Source organism: Cryptomeria japonica, chromosome 9 (genome assembly GCF_030272615.1).
Source record: "Cryptomeria japonica chromosome 9, Sugi_1.0, whole genome shotgun sequence".
Lineage (NCBI taxonomy): Eukaryota > Viridiplantae > Streptophyta > Pinopsida > Cupressales > Cupressaceae > Cryptomeria > Cryptomeria japonica.
The window spans coordinates 149,462,079-149,485,157 of NC_081413.1; positions in this window are offsets into that span (position 1 = coordinate 149,462,079).

Genomic DNA, 23,079 nt, shown 5'->3' on the forward strand with positions numbered 1-23,079 from the left:
AATTCAGTTAATTGGTCTACTGCCTTTAGAGAAGAATGTGTTGAATCTATTAAAAAATGGATAGATATGATTGAAAGTAACCAATCTGAAAATATACACAAGATTAAAAATAATGAAGGAGATGAGCCCCTGAGTGGATGTACCTCCTATGATGTTGAATGTGATTATTCTCAGCATGAAAGTTCAAATGTGTATTCAGAGCGAGAAGAAATTTGTGAGAACAGTGATTGTTCAGCTAATTATGAACCCGTTGAGGTTTTAGATGCTAATGATGTAGATCACCTTGTTGTTGATTTCAATCCACAAGATGTTTGCAACCCCAGTTATGAAACTATGTTGCAACATGTAGCAACACATTATGAGCAGCGTGATAAAGGATATGATGCAGATGCAAGTTGTTGTGATGATGAAATAAATGTGCATAGGGACATGAACACTGCAGATCCAATACCTTTATCAGATTGGGACAATGTTTACAGCTTAGAGGATGAAGCCAAGGAAAATGAAGAAGGAGGTTCACTATGTAGTTAGCAAATTTCAGAACTCTTAGCTGCTGATTTTCAGAGATGTGGATTCAAAAATGTGTCCAATCTTTCATACCCACTCAGTATATGTTATGATTCTGATGATGTTTTTGAGGGTGTAAAAAATGATACATATGATGTTGATTCTCTTCCTATGTTTGATAGACGAAATGATAATGCATATATGGTTGATAGGTATGATAATGAAGGTTCATATGTTGATATGAATTATGAGGATCTACCTTTTAGAAGACATGACAGATCTGGGGTGTTTTTTTCAGATTTGCAAGGAAGAAATGAACCATTGGCAAGTAAAAATCATGTATTTTCATGTGTGCAAAGTGTTGATAGAAAGTGTGATCAGCAAGTGGAAGTGCAGTCATGTTATGAGGAAGTTTTCCTCTCTAGTTTGCAAGCCATCATTGTGGAGGAGTGTTCATCATTTGAGCAAACTAGTAATATAGATGTGCCTGATGTTTTCAACTTTCGGAATGAGTTAGACTACTTTTCATTTCAGCTAGGAAAGAATGGTAAAGAGTATGGCACTCTTATGTCGCTTAGTGATCAGTCCTTTCAGCATGTGTTTGATTTTTAGAGATATCATGATTATGAACATGCTGCTGATTATGTTTGATGTGATCAGCTTATTCGAAATGGAAGTGTTTTTGATCAGGCAAATTGGAATGATGATCTCAACTTACCTCCGGTTTGTGGAAAAGAGAATCATGTTTTTGACAAAGGTAGGAAGTGATTTCAGTTTTTGATGGCCATGGGCCATTTATAAGTTGTATATTTTGTACAGTTGCTTTGCTTCAGTTGTGTGGTTTTCAATAAAGTGCCCTACTATTTGGGTATAAGGAAGCCCTGTTTCTGAAATGAGAAGAGAAGAATTGAGAGAAGAATGACCCGTCTTTTGGGTGGTCTGCTTAACCAAAGATATCTGGATTCTTGTGTTGATCTCACAATCAACCATCCCCAGTTAGAGCCACTATTGGGAGTATTTAAAATTGAGTCAAAGTTTGTAGGCCTATTTCAAATTTTTGCTCTGTATGTCAGAAAGGCACCCAAATAAGTCAGTTTGAATGGCCTAGTTAGCAAGGGGATAAAATGGAGTCAGTTAATTTTCAGAGGATAAGGCTTGGGATTCATGTCCCACACCTTTCATTTGGCCTATTTAGTGTGTTGCAACTTTCAGAATTCAGTTTGGAGAAGTTTATCAATTACCCATTTTGAGGGGTGAGCTGAAAGTGCATTCTAGGCACAAGTGCAAATTTTATTGAGTAGCCTACTTTGGATGTTTATATCTTTTTCCATGTTTATTATCATGAATAATTTCAAAATGGATTGAGTTTTATGCATAAATGTGAGTCAACATGCAAAATTTCAAGGCCTTATGAATCCGTTTGCTCAGTTTTCAAAGCTCAATCCATTTGTAGTTTTTGATGTTTGCACAAGTGTAAAAATGTCCCAGTGAGCGTCATGTCAGAATGTTTGTTCCAGGCTAATTTTGGTATAAATGGTGAGCTACATTTCAAATTTCAAGGCTCTACCAATCTGTTTGATCGGTTTTCAAAAGAGCTCATTTTGCCATCAAATTCAGTTATCCGCACTTCCAGTGTTATATCAGTTAATATAGCTGTTTTGGTGAGTGCACCATTTGCATCCTGTCAGTTTGGTGATCGAACTGAGGATTCCAAGATTTAATATGTATGTCAAGGTACCTATGTTTCAAATTTGAGGGCCTGCGGAGGTCGTTTGATATTTTTGAGAAAGGCATCATGTGTTGCCAGGACATTGACTTCATTAGGTCCGCAGTGTCGACAAAGCCAATTGGGCATTTTCGGAAATTATTAGCTCTTCGCTCAGGACTCGTCTTGAGAAACCATTTAGTAGAAGTCATCCTTGTATATCAGAGTACACGCCTATCAGATGGCAAGCTCCAGAAAGGCGTTTTGACAGGTTTGAAAATTACGTCTTCGCAATTAAATGCGAAAATTGTGGCGTAATTGCCTGAAGGTTGCAAAATGTGGATTAATGATCCGAAAGCGATGCCGATCATTTCCAGAGGTGTGTTTGAGGTCCGTGAAGAATTTTAGAAGTCATTTGTTTGAAAATGAAATTATTTTAGTCGGACCCACAATGGGGCCCGACCTGGCTCATGCCCATGAAATTAATTTTAATGGTGAAGTGTTCTTATTTCATGGCGAGGTGTATCAATATTGGCTTAGTCACAATTCGCCAGTTGGACAGTGAGAGAAGAGAGACTCCAACACTAAAAGCAAATTTGAATGCGGTGAATCAGAGGTTTTTAACATCAAGGATGTTGCTGGAGGCTCATTCAAGATGAGCAACCAGATATTTTATTGTAATTCTGAATGAGAGCATTTTGGGGATCCACTATTTTGGGTTGGAAAGGGAATATATGACAAACAAATGATATCAGCAGGAGTGATCACTTTCTCCATGTGGAAAACAATGGTAAAATGAATTAAAATAAAACCAAAGCCAAAGCAACCAGTAGGCTTAAGGCCCAGCCAACACCCTTCTCCTCCCACATGAAGTTTGGTGGGTGTTTAAAACAGCAGCAAATAAATCCATCAAGCAAGTGCAAATGGGCAATTTTCATGCTAATATATCTCTGCATGAGCATGCTGGAAGGAGTATATAAAACTTCAGCAAGCATGAAGGAGGAAAAGGCATTAAACAAACAAACAAATGCCAGTAAAGTCCTCCCTGCATGATCATTAGAAGGCAATGTGTTTTTTAAAGCAAAGTTCAAATGCAGATTTGCCAGCAGCTGGAGTCTTTAAAACAAATATAATGGCAGCCCTCCCTCTGTGGTTACCCTTTGAGCTAAAAATAAAATGAAATGGGCTGCATGGTTGTAAAAAAAGCATTGAAATGATTCAATAAAATGCAATTTTTGGTGTAAACCACACTCCAAAGACTTTGACAGCCTCCTTTCTGCGTTGAAGGAGAGGCATTAAATCTTCAACCAAATGCAAAATTGGCAGGTGTAAAACCAATAGTATCCATTTTCTCCCTCTCTGCTGTAGCTAATGAAAAGCCATTGGAAACTTTAAGTAAATGAAAAGGTTATAAACTCCAACAAATACAGGAAGTGGCAAATGAAAGGAAGTTTTCAATTCTCAAGCAAATGTCATTAGACATCCCTCTTTAACATAGTTTGAAGCTCCATAGACTTTCAACAAATGCTCCTAGCATATTTGAAATTAATGCAATTGACAGCCATAATACTAATCAACCTTCCCAGCATCCTCCTTCTGTGTTATGTTTTGGGGGGGGGGCATGTTCAAGTTTCAGCAGGTTAAGACACTTCAAAGCAAGTTGGGAGGCATAATGCCAGATCCTGAGGAGTGTAGCAATGAAAAGGGGATTTAATAACTTTTAAGCAAATGATGGCAGATTTAAAACTGATTTTCCTCTCTCTCCACGTGCAAAATGTTGAAAAGGGTTTTAAAATTGTAAAGCAAATACATTGGTATGGTTTGAAGGCAGCAATCCCCTCCCACGCAGTAGGCTAAGAGCAAAAGAAACTCTCTGAAAATGCATACTCACAGGTGTGAATCACCCAAAACCCCCTTCTGCCATGGATGATGGTAAATGGGCATGAACAAGTGAAAACAAATGCATTTGGTAAGTGTAAAATCCCGTCCCTCTGCATGGCATGGTGAAGAAGGAAGCTCAGAGAATCTTGAGCAAATGCAAAGCCATTAAAACCTAGGAGAAAAGCTCCAAAAATGCAGTCCCAGGCAAAATAGTAATATCCCACATTGACTGTGGAAGGGAATTCTTTAATATTTAAAAGCAATAACGCACACATCTATAATGTCTAAGCCATAAAGGCTTTTGGCGGATGGTGCTTGATGGCACCCAAGGTGGGCCCACGCGTGAGCACACATCTCAAGGTGATGGAGGAGGTGACTGAGCGATGACCAAGTGGACCCCACATAGGCATGCTTCCCAAGGTAGATAGGCAGAATTTTGTAGAGAAAGGCCGGGTTAACGAGTGAGCAAGTTCGAGATGGATCAACGGTGCGCTCTATTTTGCGAAAGGAAGATGCATGCGAGTTACACCCTACGAAATAGAGAAAGTGAACGAGAGTCGTCCACGTGTCGTGATAGATGGTCATGTCAGTTCTGAGGTGGCGTACATGTGGCAGCCAAGTGACGAATGAGCAAGCGAACACGTGGTAGTGATGAGGTGTCGTCCCAGGTGGCACCCAGTGGACCCCATCAGCCAATCAGATCCTGCCACGTGGCAAAGTGTCAGAGCATACAAGGAGGCAAAAATTAAAATTAAAATTGTTTATTATATAGTTTGAACTATATTAATAAATGAAAAATTTAGATGACTGAGCACAAATGGGAATTAATTCACCCAGCGTCTCAATTTTGGCCAAAATATAAAGTGTTATATATCGCCGGAAAGCTCTCGGAGTGAGGAATCTGATTATGAAGTTAATTTTGACAAATGTGGGATATTTTGGAAGCAGTTTGGCCGGGGTTGAAATTCAGTTAGAGAGGAGATATTTGATATTTTCAGTTACAGATTTGATTTTCTTCTCTCCTCTTCTTATTCCCCATTCTTCTCAGTTGTAAGGGTTCTAGTTTTGGAGAGATTTTCTCCAAGGGAGAAATTCGAAATTGCAGGTTCCAGTGATGGCATCCTTTTATCAATGCAAATGACAGTGTGTTCATCTATGTTTTCTTTGTTGTCTTTACTGTAGGTTTAGTTTCAGTTTGTAGGTTCACACATATGCAAGGCATGTGTGAGTTTCCATGAAATTGTCTTCAAAATGTACTCAGATTCATATAATTTCATATTATCAAGGATAATTTGAGTTGTCTCTTTTAGATTCCTCTAAGAGTGTAATGTTTTCTTTTGGGTATTCTTCAAGGAAGGATTTAAATCCTAAAACCCAGTATTAATGATTTTGAATGCATTTTGGATATCTACATATAAGTATGGTTTTGTGACAGAGCAGAGGATTGTATTTATGTAAGGCATTGATACATGAAAATTTAATGTTGAAAAGAACTTGCATCTGAGATTTCTCTTCCAGTTTTATGCATGACTCTGTGGCCTGGATAAGGCACTGGTCTCTTGAAATATTTAAAGGTTGTCAAAACACCATTTAAAAATCCAAAATCAGAATATCTTTTTATATTTTATGTTATGTGGAAGTGTCCCTCCATCTCATGATTCAAAATGTTGAGTTGCAAGTGTGGATCTAGCCCATCTGCAGTTATCTCTTAGTTTTTTGAACCTTTTGAGATCCATCTGCTTTTGATTGATGCAGTCTTGTGTGTAATAGGTATGATTAAATGCATCAAAGGTATACCCGCCTAGGTTTTGCAGAGCCTGAAGAGTAGAAGGATTCATATCCTTGTCATGTTGTCCAAGCCCTGAGGTGTTTCATTGATTGAGATTGGCTATCTCATAGATAGATTTGTAGGTATACTTGGGTTGTCTAAGCCAAGGTGAGGTGACAGTGGGGCCGCTGACTGTGTTGAGGTGAAGGTGAGCTAATATTGCTATGTCACATGATTTGATGGGTCCACATGCCACGATGGAAGGTCGATGTAAGAATGAGCATTGGTGATCATATGATTCACTAGACTAGGCAAGATCTACGACGAATTTTCAAACTGAATGTAAAAAGGTAATTGAAGGCATTGTTTGTCACCCATGTGGGAAAGTTAGAACAGATAGAATGCAGGCTTGTCGACATGGAATAAATAGCAACAAGTCAGGATACTTGGATGCCGACTCATTCCTGAGGGACTAGTTTGAAGGTCTCTATTGAGTCAAAGTTGATTCGGGAAGCAAGGATGATAATTTTAGAGGCGTAATGATATTTGGAAACTTCTGAGTTGGAGGTAAAAGATCATGGATTTCTAGGTAAAATCAGAGGTCTCTTGTTGTTAGGGATTATGAGGTAGAAATTGTACAATCAATGAAGAATAATATCATAATAGAATCATTCATGTAAGATGTGTTAGGATAATTGATGAACAACTGAGAAGGGGGGTGAATTAGTTGTTAACAGATTATGTGAATTAAAGCACTTAAAACATTATACCAGTATAACTCATTAAGAATTAAAGCATAAATGAAAACCAGAGAATCAATACCATGCAACCATAACACATAACACCATGATTTGTACGTGGAAAACCTCAATAAGGAAAAACCACGGTGGGAAACCCTACCCAAAGTCAAATGATACTTCTGCAGCAAGTATATGATTACAATAGGGGCCTACACATGCAGGAAGGCACACTGCCTAGAGTGCACTACTCATCACAATGGAGTTTCACTGACTACAAAGATGTCAACCACCTCAAGATGTTTGGACTACAATCCAGAGAGAAGAACTATTGGTTATAGCATCAAACATGTTAGATTATAGTTCTGGTTAAACTCAATACGAGAGATATAAAAACTCTTACATAAACCCAAATCGATCACCTATGATCAACAAAATCCTCTGCACAAATGATTATTGTATTATTTTCTCCTTTCCCATATCCATATATCCAGAAATGATCTACAATGAGATCTTAAATGTACATTTATACCAACCCGAGACCTAACAAATTAGGTCGGCCACACAAATGATAATATAATAGATCCATTACATAATATTGAAATAAAATCATAACACATGTCGGCCTAAGGCCAAACAAACAACATCCAATCAATGAAACATCCTGGAAGCACATCGGAGGATCCACCAACATGTTTCATGTAGACTGGTCCATAACCTAGATAGCACCAAACCTAAATTAGATCCACACACACCAAAGCAATGACACCAATCAGTCGAGGGATGAACACAATCACCAAGAACATCTTGGATCCCTTCTAGAAGCTACACCAACACCACTTATGCATTACATCAAATATCTTCAATAAAGCTCTACTAGTGAAACCCTTACCAGACTAATAAAGAAAGCTTACTATAACATAAGATAGCATCTGATCATCAAGTCAATACCAACTGACTGAAACATACTTCATAAGCATATGAACCATCCATACAAACATATTCCATCATCTAGATTATACCAGTGACAATGAATTGATTATCTTCCAATCCAATCCACCTACCGGAAGTTAGTAAACAACCATAACAACAAGTATTGCATCAATGACAAAACATTAGTGTAACACATTATCAATTTCATAATATGGCCAACAATCTCCCCCTTTGGCATTATGGCAACACTAGATGTGAAAAACATCCAAGTCCCAAGAAAATGCAAAACAAGTCTCCCCCAATGAAAGACCTCCAACAATCTCCCATGAAATGATATAGCAATGAAGCTATGAACCAAAACTGAAACAAAAAACCAAATGCCGCCAAACTCCCCCTAAGGAGTGCAATCAATGGTTTTTCACATATATTCCTCCCCCTTTGACAATAATTCCAAAGAATCAAATAGAATAAATAATTCTAAAACTCAAGTTAGACTTCTCCCCCTGAGTAGTAGCATTGATTCATCAATCCAGAGAAAAGGGTATCTCTGATAATGCATATCGAACTGATGCACATCTGCATTAATTAAGTCTCTACTAGAGGGTAGAAACCCCAAATCTATCTCTCAGATACTCAAATGAAACCCGAGACAAAGGTTTAGTGAAGATGTTTTCTATCTACTCTTTAGTGTTCACATAAACCAATCTGACTTCTTTTGCTTCCACCTTTTCCTTCAAAAAGTTATACTTGATTGATATGTGCTTAGTCTTGGAGTAAAATATCGGTTTCTTTGATATATCAATAGTTGCAAAGTTATCACAATGGATAACTACTAGATCATTACAAATCACTTGTATATCCTTCAACATTTGCTTCATCCATAGAACTTGAGTACAATTGGTTGCGGCTGCAACATATTCGACTTCAGCAATAGATAAGGGAATGCATGACTGCTTCTTGCTGATCCATGAAACCAACATCTTCCCAAGGAAGAATGCTCCACCAGAAGTTCTCTTTCGGTCATCAACATTACCTGCCCAATCTGCATCTATATATACACATAAAGTAAAGTCATCATCTTTAGGATACCATAAACCATATTTAGTTGTTCCTTCCAAATACCAGAATATCCTTGTTATTGCACTTTCATGATTTTCTCTTGGATTACTTTGAAATCTTGATACAATACTGATTGCCTTCATTATATCCGACCTAGTCTGAGCTAAATATAGTAAACCACCAATCATGGATTTATATCTTGTAGAATTTACTGAAGGGGATACATCCTTAATTGACAATTTTTCACTTGTAACCATAGGAGTACTAACTGGTTTAGAATTTTCTATACCAAATTTCTTCAACAATTATCTTAGATACTTAGTTTGATAGATAAAGATGCCTTTGTCAATCTGAGTAATCTACAAACCTAGAATTTTTTTTATTTCTCTAGTCATAGACATTTCAAATTCACTTTGCATATTCTCAGAAAATTCCATGCACAATTTTTCTTCACCTCCAATAATGATATCATCAACAAATACTTCAATAATAAGGATATCATCACTAGTAATCTTATAATATAGGTTACTATTAGCATTACCTTTTATAAAATCAAGCTTTAAAAGGTACTTATCCAACCTTACATACAAAGCTCTAGGAGCTTGTTTTAGTCCATATAGGGCTTTCCTTAATCTACAAACCATATTTGTGTCATCTATCAGTAAAAGTTCATCTGATTGCTTAATAAATACTTCTTATTCAATTTCTCCATTCAAAATTGCACACTTAACATCCATCTAATAGACCGTGTAGTTCTTATAGGCTGCATAAGCAAGAAATAGTCTAACGGCTTCAATTCTAGCTACCACTGCAAAAGTTTCACCATAATCAATTCCTTCCTTCTAAGAATATCCTTTGTAGGCCAATCTACCCTTATTTCTTACAACTTGTCCATCCTCATTCAGTTTGTTTCTATAAACACATTTAGTTCCAATAACACTCTTATTTTTAGGTCAGGGAACTAAAGTCTAAGTATTGTTCTTTTCTATCTAATCCAATTCATCTTCCATAGCTTTCATTCAACATTCATCTTTACAAGCTTCAACTACTGATGCCAGTTCAATATGAGAAATGAAACATACCTCTTGATTTTCCAATCTTCTCCTTGTCATAACTTCCATGTTTTTGTCTCTAATGATCTTCTTTTCAGAATGATTTAGCCTTACATACCTTGGTGTTTTCTGATTTTTAGGTTCTCTGTGTTGCTCTTCAGTTATAGTTGAGTTTTCTGATGATGTTGAGGTAACTGGTTCAGTATTCTATTCCTGTACATGCACTACCGATTCAGTTATGATCATTTCCATTGTTGATTCACTATTATAAGATTTAGCTTGATCTTTGTACTACTCACCCAATTTCACATTAGCACTCTCCACAATTCTCTGCAATCTTTTGTTATAACATCTATATGCTTTGATTTTAATTGAATAACCAAGAAATATTCCTTCATCACATCTAGGGTCAAACTTTCCAATGGAATAATCTCTTTTGATATAACACTTACTTCTAACAATTCTAAAATATTTAAGCGTAGGTGAATGACCAAACCATAATTCATAAGGTGTCTTACCGGTATCTCCTTTGATATGAACTCTTTTTAATGTATAAACTATTGTACTTACTACTTCACTCCATTAGATATGAGTAAAATTAGCTTCCATCATCATGCTTCTGGCTGCATTCAAAATGGTTTTGTTCTTTCTTTCCACTATGCCATTCTATTGAGGTGTTTGGGGTGCAGATAATAGTCTCCTAATGCCATTTTTCTCACAATAGCTATTGAACTCACTGGATGTGAATTCACTACCTTGATTTGATCTCAGACACTTGATTTTCATTCATGTCTCTATCTCAACCGTAGCTTTAAAGATCTTGAATTTCTCAAAGGCTTCAGATTTCTCCCTTAGAAAAGAAACCCACATCATTCTAGAATAGTCATCAATGATTAACATAAAATATATATCACCTTGAAAGCTTCTTGTATTAGCAGGCCACATAGGTTAGTATGAATCAAATCAAGAACATCATTATATTTATCAGGTATGCTCTTAAAAGAAGTTGTGATTTTCTTACCCATTTGACATTCTTTACATACTAGATTATGAGGCTTCACAATCCTAGGTAAGTCTCTAACTGCCTTAGTTGACCTAAAATTTACAATACAATCAAACTTTACATGACACAACCTCTTATGCCATAGCCAACTTTCATCGATATGTACAATTATACATGTCTTTTCACCAGATTTCAAATGAAAGATGTTACCTTTTGTCTATGTACGAATTGCAATCTCCAAACCTGATTTGCTAATGATTTTGCACTTTCCATCCTTGAATTGTAATTGAAATCCTCTATCTACCACCTATCCTACACTCAAAAGGTTATGCTTCAAACCTTCAACATAATAGACATTATCAATTATATGCTTACCATCTAATGAAATGGTTCCTCTTCATTTGATCATGCATGCCTTGTTATTACCAAATTTGACTTGACCACCATCAAATTCTTGTAGTGTTATAAACTTTCCTTTGTCACCTATCATATGATGAGAACATCCACTATCAATTACCCATTCATCTACATCTTCAAATTTTGTTGCAAGGGCCTTTTACTCATTCTTGATAACTTGTTCTGGATTATCTTCCTTTATAGCATAAAATACCCAGTCTTTTCCATTGTTAGATCCACTAGTTGAATATCCTATCATTTCTTTTTTTGAGTCATCAGTTACTCCTTCCTCATTAGCATAGTAGCATGATTTTTTTTTGTAATTCCTGTATTTATGCTTGATCTGATATTCAAGGTTAGGCTTAAAAGATCTTCTTTCTCTTTCTTCCAATTTTGAATTCCTTTCAGAACATCTAGATGCAAAATGACCTATCTTATTACATGCAAAACATTTGAAAGGTGATTTTCCTTCATACTTACTTCCTGACAAACCTCTAGGTATCCTTCTAGAAAATAGGGCTTCAAGTTTCTCAAGCTCTTCATCTTCTTTCCTAATCTCTTCCAATTCATTTGCATACAACATTTTCCAATCTTGCTTGCCGATTGATGATGTAGATGCCTTAAATGCAGTATCAACCTTTGTAGCTCCAAGAGGACAAAATTCTTCAAGCTCAAAAATAGATATCTTCCCAACAAGAGTATCTCTATTGATAGAATAATTAGGCATGGTTCTTTGCTCATTAATTGCAGTTACCTTCATCTTATATGCCGGTGGCAAAACCCTTAATACTTTTGAAACATTCTCTTCCTCGCTTAGTGATCCACCACAACACTGAATTCCCAATACAATTTCATTAACCCTTTCCGTGAATGCAAATTTTTTTTCATATTCTTCCATCTTCAAGCTTTCATATCTCACCCAGTAACATTCAAGTTTTGCAATTTTAAGAATAAGATCACCTTCATTTAGAGTCTCCAACTTGTCCCACATAGGTTTTTCCAATGATTTGTTGATCTGATAAGGCGCTTAAGAGGGCTTCTCTAGCTCTGCAATCATTCTCAATGTTCTTATCCAAGTCTGCCGGTGCAGGAATGCTAGATGCTGAATTATGAGGAGTGTAACCATTTTGAGTTATTTCCCAAATTTCCTTTCCAATGCAACTTAAATGAGTCTCCATCTAAATCTTCCATAATCCATAGTTTGTTCCATCAAGCCTAGGGTTGTCCCTCCAAAAAACACGAGTTGAGCTATTATTTTCTATAGGATCTTCCTCAAGTGGTTAAGATTCTGCAAAAAGAGGACCAAGCTTTGATACCAATTGTTAGGATAACCAGTGAACAACTGAGAGGGGGAGTGAATGTTGGCATTATGTGAACCGGTATGAGGACATAATGACATTGTATGTTGTCATTGATGTCAATATGCTGAAGAAGTGAGAACCGGCATATGGTTATGGGAACCGACACATGGAAGCATTGTATGACTACTAGTTGGTAGTCTCAACTTTGGGGTTTCCGGTTGAAGTGCTGTTGGAAACCCTACCCAAAGTCAAATGATACTTTTGCAGGTAGTCTCAAATGGACGATGGAGAATTTCTTGAGATTGGATCAAGACTGTTGCATTTAATGCAGTGTGCTCAATGGTCAGGATTGAACCATTTGAATTCCTTAACCTAACAGGTTTAGGGTTTGGGGTTAATGCTATCGACCTATCTGTTTTCCTATAAGGTCGATGTTGTGATTCTTTCTGAGTTTGTTGGCAAAATTTGTGTGTGTGTATCTAGGAGAAGGGATACATGATTCTTTCCAGACCAAAGGAGAGAAGTGATACCTGTAGAGTGTAAGTGCAGAAGGTGAAGAGGAGCTTAAGCAGATCTGCATTGGCATTGAGTGTTGTTACCAGATCATTGTAATACTTGTTGATCTCTAACCACTTCAATAGTTGAGAAATCCTTTAACAAGGTAACCTTAACCGGCTTGCTGTAAATCCTTTAACAGGGTGACTCAAAACCATTGAGTTCTTGAGATCCTCTAACAAGGTAACCTTTAATAGGGTTTAACCCTTAACCAGGTATTCTAGCCATCCCTTAACCGGGTGATCCCTAACAGGATTGGTTCCTAACAGAACCTATTGTATCACTCTTTAATCGGACAAGGTTCCTAACAGAGTGGACTTCTAAAGAGTTCAAAAAAAAGCTTGTGGGTATTCATCCCCATTGTGGTTTTTCCCAGTTGGGTTTCCAAGTGAAAAATATGTGTGTCATGTGTGATGTCTTCTTCATGTGATGCTTTGTTGTTTTCTATCAAGTGGTGAATCATGTTGATCTATTTGCTCATATGTATATCTTTGATGGTAGATTACCTGTGCATACATTAGGGTGAAATGGAAATGAAGTGTTAGATTATATGAGAAGATAAGTGTCAATCGGTTTATGCTTGTCTCAGTTATTCTGGGTTTTGCCAATTGTACTCTGTTTTAGGACCATTGTTATTGTTTGTCTATCAATACATAGTGTTTGTTGACAAACCAATTTAAGAGTGTGTTTTTGTCTATACTGATTCACCCCCCCCCCCCCCTCTTAGTACCAGTTTGGTACTATCCGTTCATCATTGAGTTATCAGTGAATCAGTTGTTAACAGATTATGTGAATTAAAGCACTTAAAAACTTATACCGGTATAACTCATTAAGCATTAAAGAATAAATGAAAACTAGAGAATCAATACCTATTGGTATTTTCATATGGTTTTGTCATTGATGTCAACACCTACTAAAACACTAGCACTTTGGAGATCCAGCAGCAATCACCGGCAAGCAAGTAACTACTGCACAGTTACTAGTATATAGTTCACCGACAGGATTTAATGATCACCGACACTTGGAATGATGTGGAAGACACTTGGTAATATCAAAGACATTGTTTGGACATCTTGTCCTGGTTTTTTGTTCATTAACATATTCATATCTGCACATTTGCTTTTACTGGCAAATAGGTCCAGGGTTACCTAGGGTTACACTGGCAGGTTTATCTTTTCCAGATCAGCATGGCATGCTAAGGAAATGATTAATTATTGTTGTAAATGCATTAAGTCGACATGTTCAATAGGCTATTGCATCAGATATTATATTGTTTGAAAATTTTTTTACTGTAATATCTTGTAGAGCCGACCTACTAAAATTGGTCTTTGGTTATGGTATAAATGTAAGATCTTATTTGTAAGATCGAATGTGGAATGCGAAAAAGAATTGTGTGAAGGTATATGCAAGATTGAGAAAGCTATACACGAAGACATCATTTGAAGGTGAAGTTAGGTTTTTGTGAAAGCATATCAGCATTACACCAGTACCGAATCCAACATATGAAGATGCTATTTTGTGCAGTACATTCTTATTGGGTTTAACCATCCAACTGTAGTCAGTGTGACTCCCATTTTGTGATTGAGCAGTGAGCTCTAGGGTGTTGGCTTTTCTACATGTGTAGACCCCATTTATGTACACTTACTATCTGCAGTAGTATCTTCTGATTGTGGGTAAGGTTTCCCACCATGGTTTTTCCCCTTACAGGGTTTCCACGTACAAATATTGGTATTATGTGTTGTGAATGACTTTGTATTTATGTTTCATGCATTAATCTTTATTGGTATAGCAATTAACTGTTAACACTATCTACCGATATTAAGCATTAAGTTGGTTAAGTTGTTTTTGGTTTGAAATTAGTTGACAACTGATTCACACCCCCCCCTCTCAGTTATCTCTAGAACCTAACAATTGGTATCAGAGCTTGGTCCTCTTTTGCAGAAGTTTAACAACTTGAGGAGATCCAATGTCTACTAATTATTTCAGGAAGGACAGTCCTAAACTTGATGGAACCAACTATGGCATATGGAAGATCAAAATGGAGACACATCTAAATTGCATTGGTAAAGACGTTTGGGAAGTTACAAAGAAAGGTTACACTGTTGTTGTACTTGGTCAGCGCAGTCTAACTACCTTGGCTAAAGATGAGGAAAATGATTGTAAAGCAAGAGAAGCACTTTTGAACACATTATCAGATCAACAAATCATGGGATTATCAGATAGGTCTACTGCTAAAGCTATTTGGGATCATTTGGAAACATTGAATGAAAGAGATTCCACAGTCAAAATTACAAAACTTGAAAGCTTCTAGGTTGGGTATGAACATCTGAAAATGGAAGAAGATGAAAGGATTTCTTCTTTTATGGAAAGAGTAAATGAAATTGTTTTGAGTGTTAAATGTTGTCGAGGAATCTTAAGTGAGGATGAAATTGTTATAAAAATCTTAAGAGGATTGCCACCGGCATATAAAATGAAGGTTACTGCTATAAATGAGTTAAGAACAATGCCTAATACATCAGTAACTAGGGATACATTGATTAGGAAACTCTCGGCTTTTGAAATTGAAGATTTTGGTCTTGTTGCTACTATAAAGATAGATTTAGCCTTTAAAGCATCAACATCATCTGCTCCATCATTTGACAAATTTGATTGGAAAGCCTTTTATGCAAGAGAACTTGAAGAAAGAAGGAAAGAAAATGAAGAACTTGAAGCACTATTTGCAAGGAAAATGCCTAAAGGTCCAATTGGAAGTAAGTATGAAGGTAAAGAACCCTTTAAATGTTTTAACTACAATAAGATTGGTCATATGGCTTCAAGATGCTCTAATAGACATGCTAGACTAAGAGAAGAAGCTAGAAGGACATACAAGCCTAATCCTGAATATCAGAGATATAGATTCAAGAAGAACAAAGACAAATCTTGTTACATTATTGATGAAGGTGTGACTGATGATTCTGATGAGGATCCGACAGATAATGGATAGGCTTTTGTTGCTATAATAGAAGATCAACCGGTACCTACTGTTCAACCGGTAGAACAAGCCCTAGAAACTAAAGTTGAAGTAAAGGATAAATGGATCATTGACTTAGGATGCTCACATCATATGACAGGAGACAAAGGTAAATTCTTGAACTTTCAAGAATACAATGGATGTTTAGTAAGATTTGGAGATGACAAAGCCTGTTGAATCAAAGGTAAGGGTACAATATCTCTTGATGGTATGCATAACACTGACAATGTCTACTATGTTGAAGGACTAAAGCATAATATTTTAAGTGTTGGCCAATTAGTTGAGAAAGGATTTCAGTTACAGTTTAAAAATGGAAAATGCAAAATCATGAATAAAACTAGTTTGGAAATTGCAACCGGTAATTAGACTAGAGGTAATATCTTCCATTTGAATAACGGTGAAAAGACATGCTTGATTGCACATATAGATGAAAGTTGGTTATGGCATAAGAGATTCTATCATGTAAACTATGACTACATGGTAAAGATCAGGACTTCTAAGGCAGTTAGAGATCTACCTAAAATTGTCAAACCTCATAATACAATATTTAAGGAATGTCAATTTGGAAAACAAGTTAGAGCTAGTTTCAAAAGTATTCCAAAAAAATCTAATAATGCTCTTGATTTGATTCACATTGATCTATGTGGTCCAGCTAGAACTAAAAGCTTACAAGGTGATAGGTATTTTATGCTAATCATTGATGACTATTCTAGAATATGTTGGGTTACTTTTCTCACAGAAAAATCAGAAGCACTTGGAAAGTTCAAACTATTCAAAGCAATGGTTGAGAATGAAACTGGTAAGAAAATCAAATGCTTAAGATCAGATCAAGGAGGATAATTCACATCTAAGGAATTTAATACATTCTATGAAGTAAATGGATTCAGAAGATAGCTATCAGCACCTCAGACACCACAACAGAATGGAGTTGTTGAAATGAAAAACATAACTATCTTGGATGTAGCAAGAAGTATGTTATTAGAAACAAATTTACCATATGTGTATTGGAGAGAAGCAGTCAGCACAGTGGTCTATATATTCAACAAATTTCACATCAAAGGTGAAACCGGTAAGACCCCTCATGAACTATGGTTTGGTAATACTCCTACTCTCAAATATTTCAGAATTTTTGGTAGTAAATGTTATATCAGAAGAGATGAGTATATTGGCAAATTTGATCCTAGAACTGATGAAGGAATATTTCTTAGTTATTCATCTAAGAGCAAGGCATATAGATGTTTTAACAAGAGATTGCAGAAAATTGTTGAGATTACAAATGTAAAAATTGATGAACAATTCAGAGGAACTTCAAGGAATATAGACTCTGAACCGGCAATAGAAATTGTGACAAATGAACCTACACCAAATCCACCGGTACAAAATGAAGATCCAGTTACCCCGGTACCATCTGAGGATTCCACAGTAATTGAAGAACAACAACAAACTAAGACACCCCGGTATGTAAGATTGAATCATTCTAAAGATTAGATAATTGGAAATAAATTTGAAGGAGTTATGACAAGAAGATGATTGGGAAATGAAGAGGTATGTCTTATTTCTCAAATAGAACCATCATCTGTTAATGAGGCATGTGAAGATAAATTTTGGATTAAAGCTATGGAAGAAGAATTAGAACAAATTGAGAAAAATAACACTTGGACATTAGTTCCCCGACCTAAAGATAAAAATGTAATTGGAACCAAATGGGTATTTAGAAACAAACTTAATGAAGATGGTAAGGTTGTCAGAAATAAAGCAAGACTAGTGTGTAAGGGATATTCTCAAAAAGAAGGAGTTGATTACAATGAAACCTTTGCACTGGTAGCTATAATTGAGGTAGTCAGATTATTCTTGGCTTTTGTAGCACACAAGAACTACAAAGTTTATCAAATGGATATTAAATGTGCATTTTTGAATGGAGATGTTGAAGAGGAAGTATACATTGAACAACCTGATGGATTTTCTTTGACAGATGGCAATGATATGGTTTGCAGGTTAAGGAAAGCTTTGTATGGATTAAAACAAGCTCCAAGAGCTTGATATGCAAGATTGGATAAGTATCTTTTAAAGATTGGTTTTACTAAAGGAAATGCAAACAACAATTTATAGTACAAAACAGCTAATGATAACATCTTGATTATAGAAGTATTTGTTGATGATATAATCTTTGGAGGAGAAGATGGTTTATGTAGGGAATTTTCTACTAAAATGCAGCAAGAATTTGAAATGTCTATGATTGGAGAAATAAAATTCTTTTTAGGATTGCAAATTTCACAGTCTGAGAAAGGTATATTCTTGAGTCAAGATAAAAGAGTTACTAAAGAAATTTGGGATAGAGAACTCTAAACTGGTAAGCACACCTATGAATACAAATGACAAATTATCTCAAAAGGATGAATCTACACTTGTTAATCCAACTAGATACAAATCTATGATAGGAGGTTTACAGTATTTGACACAAACCAGACCTGATATTATGAATGCAGTATGTATTGTTTCTAGATTTCAAAGTAATCCTAGAGAAAATCATGAATCAGCAGTAAAAAGAATTTTTCGGTACTTACAAGGCACTATAAATTTTGGATTATGGTATCCTAGAGATGAAAACTTTGAATTATGTGCATACACAGATACAAATTGGGAAGGAGATGTGGATGATAGAAAAAGCACCACCGATGGAGCATTATTTCTTGGAAACATACTAGTTTCTTGGTTGAGTAAGAAATAGAGTTGTACATCTTTATCAATAGTAGAATCGGAATATGTTGCAGCAGCAACTAACTATACACAGGTACTATGGCTTAAGCAAATGTTGAAAGACGTAAAGGTAAAATGAAAGGAACCTATTACCATATATTGTGATAACACTACAACAATTGATATATCTAAGAATCCAACACTACATTCTAAAACAAAACATGTTTCTATCAAACTGAATTTTCTAAGGGAAAAAGTTGAAGAAAAGGAGATAAAACTGGTTTATGTGAATACTAAAGAGCAGATTGCAGATATTTTCACTAGACCTTTGCCTAAGGAGACTTTTGAATATCTCAGAGATCAGCTTGGAGTCATACAACCACTAGTAGAGACTTAGACAGTTGATGATTGTCATCAACCGATAGAATTAAAAGACAAATATTTTACTCCGGTCTTTGATGAGGAAGCTACTTCTCAGGGGGAGTAGTTGGTATATTGAATTGATTGGTATTTTGTATATGAACTTAGTTTTGTTGCAACTTTGGCATTTGATGTCAAAGGGGGAGAGATATCTATGGAAAAACACATTATCTTTCGAGGAGAGATTGGTATTGAAAAACACATGTTGCTCCCAGGGGGAGAGATTGTTGTTTGGGAGAGACTATTACTCTCTGTATGTATTTTAATTTTTGGTTATAATCTTTTCTGGAGAAATTGTTGGTTTTTGGTATTTGGCATTTTTGTTTTGGCACTTTGATGGTTTTTCCATCCTGTGTTGCCATCAATGCCAAAGGGGGAGATTGTTGGTATTTTGGTATGGTTTTGTCATTGATGTCAACACCTACTAAAACACTAGCACTTTGGAGATCCAGCAACATTCACTGGCAAGCAAGTAACTACTGCACAGTTACTGGTATATAGTTCACTGGCAGGATTTAATGATCACCAACACTTGGAATGATGTGGAAGACACTTGGTAATATTGAAGACATCATTTGGACATCTTGTCCTGGATTTTTGTTCATTGGCTTATTCATATTTGCTTTTACTGGCAAATTTGTCCAGGGTTACCTAGGGTTACACCGGCAAGTTTATCTTTTCCAGATCAGCATGGTATGCTAAGGAAATGATTATTTATTGTTGTAAATTTATTAAGTTGTCATGTTCAATCAGTTATTGCATTGGATATTATATTGTTTGTAAAATGTTTTATTGTAATATCTTGTAGAGCTGACCTACTAAAATTGGTCTTAGGTTATGGTATAAATGTAAGATCTTATTTGTAAGATCGAATGTGGAATGTGAAAAAGAATTGTGTGAAGGTATATGCGAGATTAAGTAGAGATATACATGAGGACATCATTTGAAGGTGAAGTTAGGTTTTTGTGAAAGCATATCAGCATTACACCGGTACTGAATCTAACATATGAAGATGCTATTTTGTGTAGTACATTCTTATTGGATTTAACCATCCAACTTTAGTCTGTGTGACTCCAATTTTGTGATTGAGCAGTGAGCTCTAGGCTGTTGGCCTTTCTACATGTGTAGACCCCATTTATATACACTTACGATCTGTAGTAGTATCATCTGATTATGGGTAAGGTTTCCCACCATGGTTTTTCCCCTTACAGGGTTTCCACATACAAATATTGGTGTTATGTGTTGTGAATGACTTTGTGCTTATGTTTCATGCATTAATCTTTACCAGTATAGCAATTAACTATTAACACTGTCTACCGACATACTTAACTGGTTTATCGGTATTAAGCATTAAGTTGGTTAAGTTGTTTTTGGTTTGAAATTAGTTGACAACTGATTCAACCCCCCCCTCTTAGTTGTCTCCGGGACCTAACAATACCATGCACCCATAACACATAACATCATTATTTGTAAGTGGAAAACCCTACCCATAGTCAGATGACACTTCTACAATAGGTATATGATTACAACAGGGGCATGCACATGCAGGAAGGTGCACTGTTCATCACAATGGAGTCTCACTGACTACAAAGATGTTGACCACCTCAAGATGTTTGGACTACAATTCAGAGAGAAGAATTATCAGTGATAGCATCAAACATGCCAGATTACAGCTCTGGTTAAGTTCAATACCAGAGGTCTAAAACCTCTTACATAAACCCAACTTGATCACCTATGATCAACCAAATCCTCTGCACAAATGATTATTAAATTATTCACTCCTTGCTCATATCCATATATCCACACATGATCTACAATGAGATCTTAAATACATTTATACCAACCTGGGACCTAACCAATTAGGTCAGACACACAAATGATAACACAATAGATCCATTACATAATCCTGAAATAAAATCATAACACATGTCAGCCTAAGGCCAAGCAAACAACATCCAATCAGTGAAACATCTCAGAAGCGTATCAGAGGATCCACCCAAACATTTCATGCAAACTGGTCCATAATCTAGATAGCACTGGACCTAAATTAGATCCACACACACCAATGTAATGACACTAGTTAGTCGAGGCATGAACACAATCACCATCAGCATCCTAAATCCCTTCTAGAAGCTGCACCAACACCACTTATGCATTACGTCAAAGGTCTTCAATAAAGCTCTGTCAGTGAAACCCTTATCGGACCAATAAAGAAAGATTACTTGAACATAAGATAGCATATGATCATAAAGTCAATACCAACTGATGGAAACATACTTTAGAAGCATATGAACCATCCATAGAAACATATTCCATCATCCAGATCATATTGATGACAATCAACTGATTATCTTCCAATCCAATCCACCTACTAGAAGTCAATAAACAACCATAACAACAAGTGTTGGCATCAATGACAAAACATCAATGCAACACATAATCAATTCCATCATATGGCCAACAAGATGAGCCTTAGTAGGAGGTAGTAGATTGATAGTTTAGATGTGATGGTGTCCTAGATTTGATAAGCATGACTTCTAGAGTCCATAGCTGGTGGGATGAGTAGAAAGTTCTAGAATGATGATTTTTCACATGAATGAGCACCACCATTTGAATTAAATTTTGACTATAAATTGAGTGGGGTGGTAATTCAGTGGGTTGAAAAGAACACAAACCTCTTCATTTTCTGAGAGAAATTTTTTATCAGTGAAGAAGATGGTGTTTGAGCAAGATCATGGAGGGAGTTACTGTGAGCTTTGTGATACTGGATGGATGTCCATTTTTTATGAGTGAGTATGCCTATAGTCAGTGAAGCCTTGAAAGTTGGGAGGATAGTCATTGGATTTTGTAAATTCATTTCTCATCTGAAGAAGCCCTACATGACACATCCTTTTCTTCTCCCCTACCACTAGTTGGCATGGGGATTTAGGAAGTATCTCACCAGGGAATAGGAGCAAGACAAGGTTGGGTTGGGGGAAGTAGCCAGTCATCTGTGCAGTAACATAAAAAATGTGACCCCTTCCCCACTTATTATGTTCCTTTGTTAGCTCCTCCTTCCACTTTCTCTGACCTTGGGCATAAAGGTTGGAGCTCCTCATCTTGTTTATAGGTGACTTTACTTCTTGCAAGGATCCAGTCTCCCCTCTGAGAAGGCAAATGCTCTGTAGGGAAGAATGATGCATCTCACACTCTATCTGAAGGCATTAGGGTGATAATAACACAAATCAAGCACATTTGTTTCTACCAATTTTTAGTTGAAAATTTTGATTCTATTGCATCACGGGTGCCAACGTATGGATAGTTTTAGGAAGTCATAAGGAATATTTTTGTAAGAGAATCACATATGGCCTTTTAGGCCTAATTGCTGAGATTAAATCTTCTGATGACATGTGTCTCTCTTGGCCTATAGCTTGTTTGCTCCCTTGTATCTATAAAAGGGAAATTGTGGCCAAGAGAAAGGGTTCCAAAATATTTGAATAGGGTGTCTTGTGTAGGTCTGGTCTGTAGGATTAGGTTCTAGTTTTGAGAAGTCATGAGTAAATAGTAGACAATTATAATGTCAATTTGCAGAGAAAAATAGAAGATAGTCATCAGTTTCAAATTTCAAATGGGTTCTCCTATAAATGAAATGTATTCGCTTATTTGATAAAGGATAGATTCTAAAGTTAATACATATATAATTTTAGATCCTTACTCCCCTCTATACGATTTTATTTTCTTTTGGGTAAATTGATTCAAGGCTTTGATTTTCTCATTGCATTGTTATGATGTATGTAATTTTTCATTTCATGCTTTAATCCAAGGGTTTAATTAAAATTCTTGAATGAGATTACAAAGGGATAAATCTTGTACTAGGATTTGATAAGTAGTTTAGGTAAGAAAATGCAAATAAAATGATATTGTAATGCAGTATCATTTAAGATTTAATCAACTATTAGATAAATTTATATCAAGTTTGAGTGATATTTCAGAAACTCGGAGCCCAATGGAGTAAGGCACTGATATATGCTAGCAGATGCCATTAGGTTATCAATTTCTTGTTTGTTTCACTTATG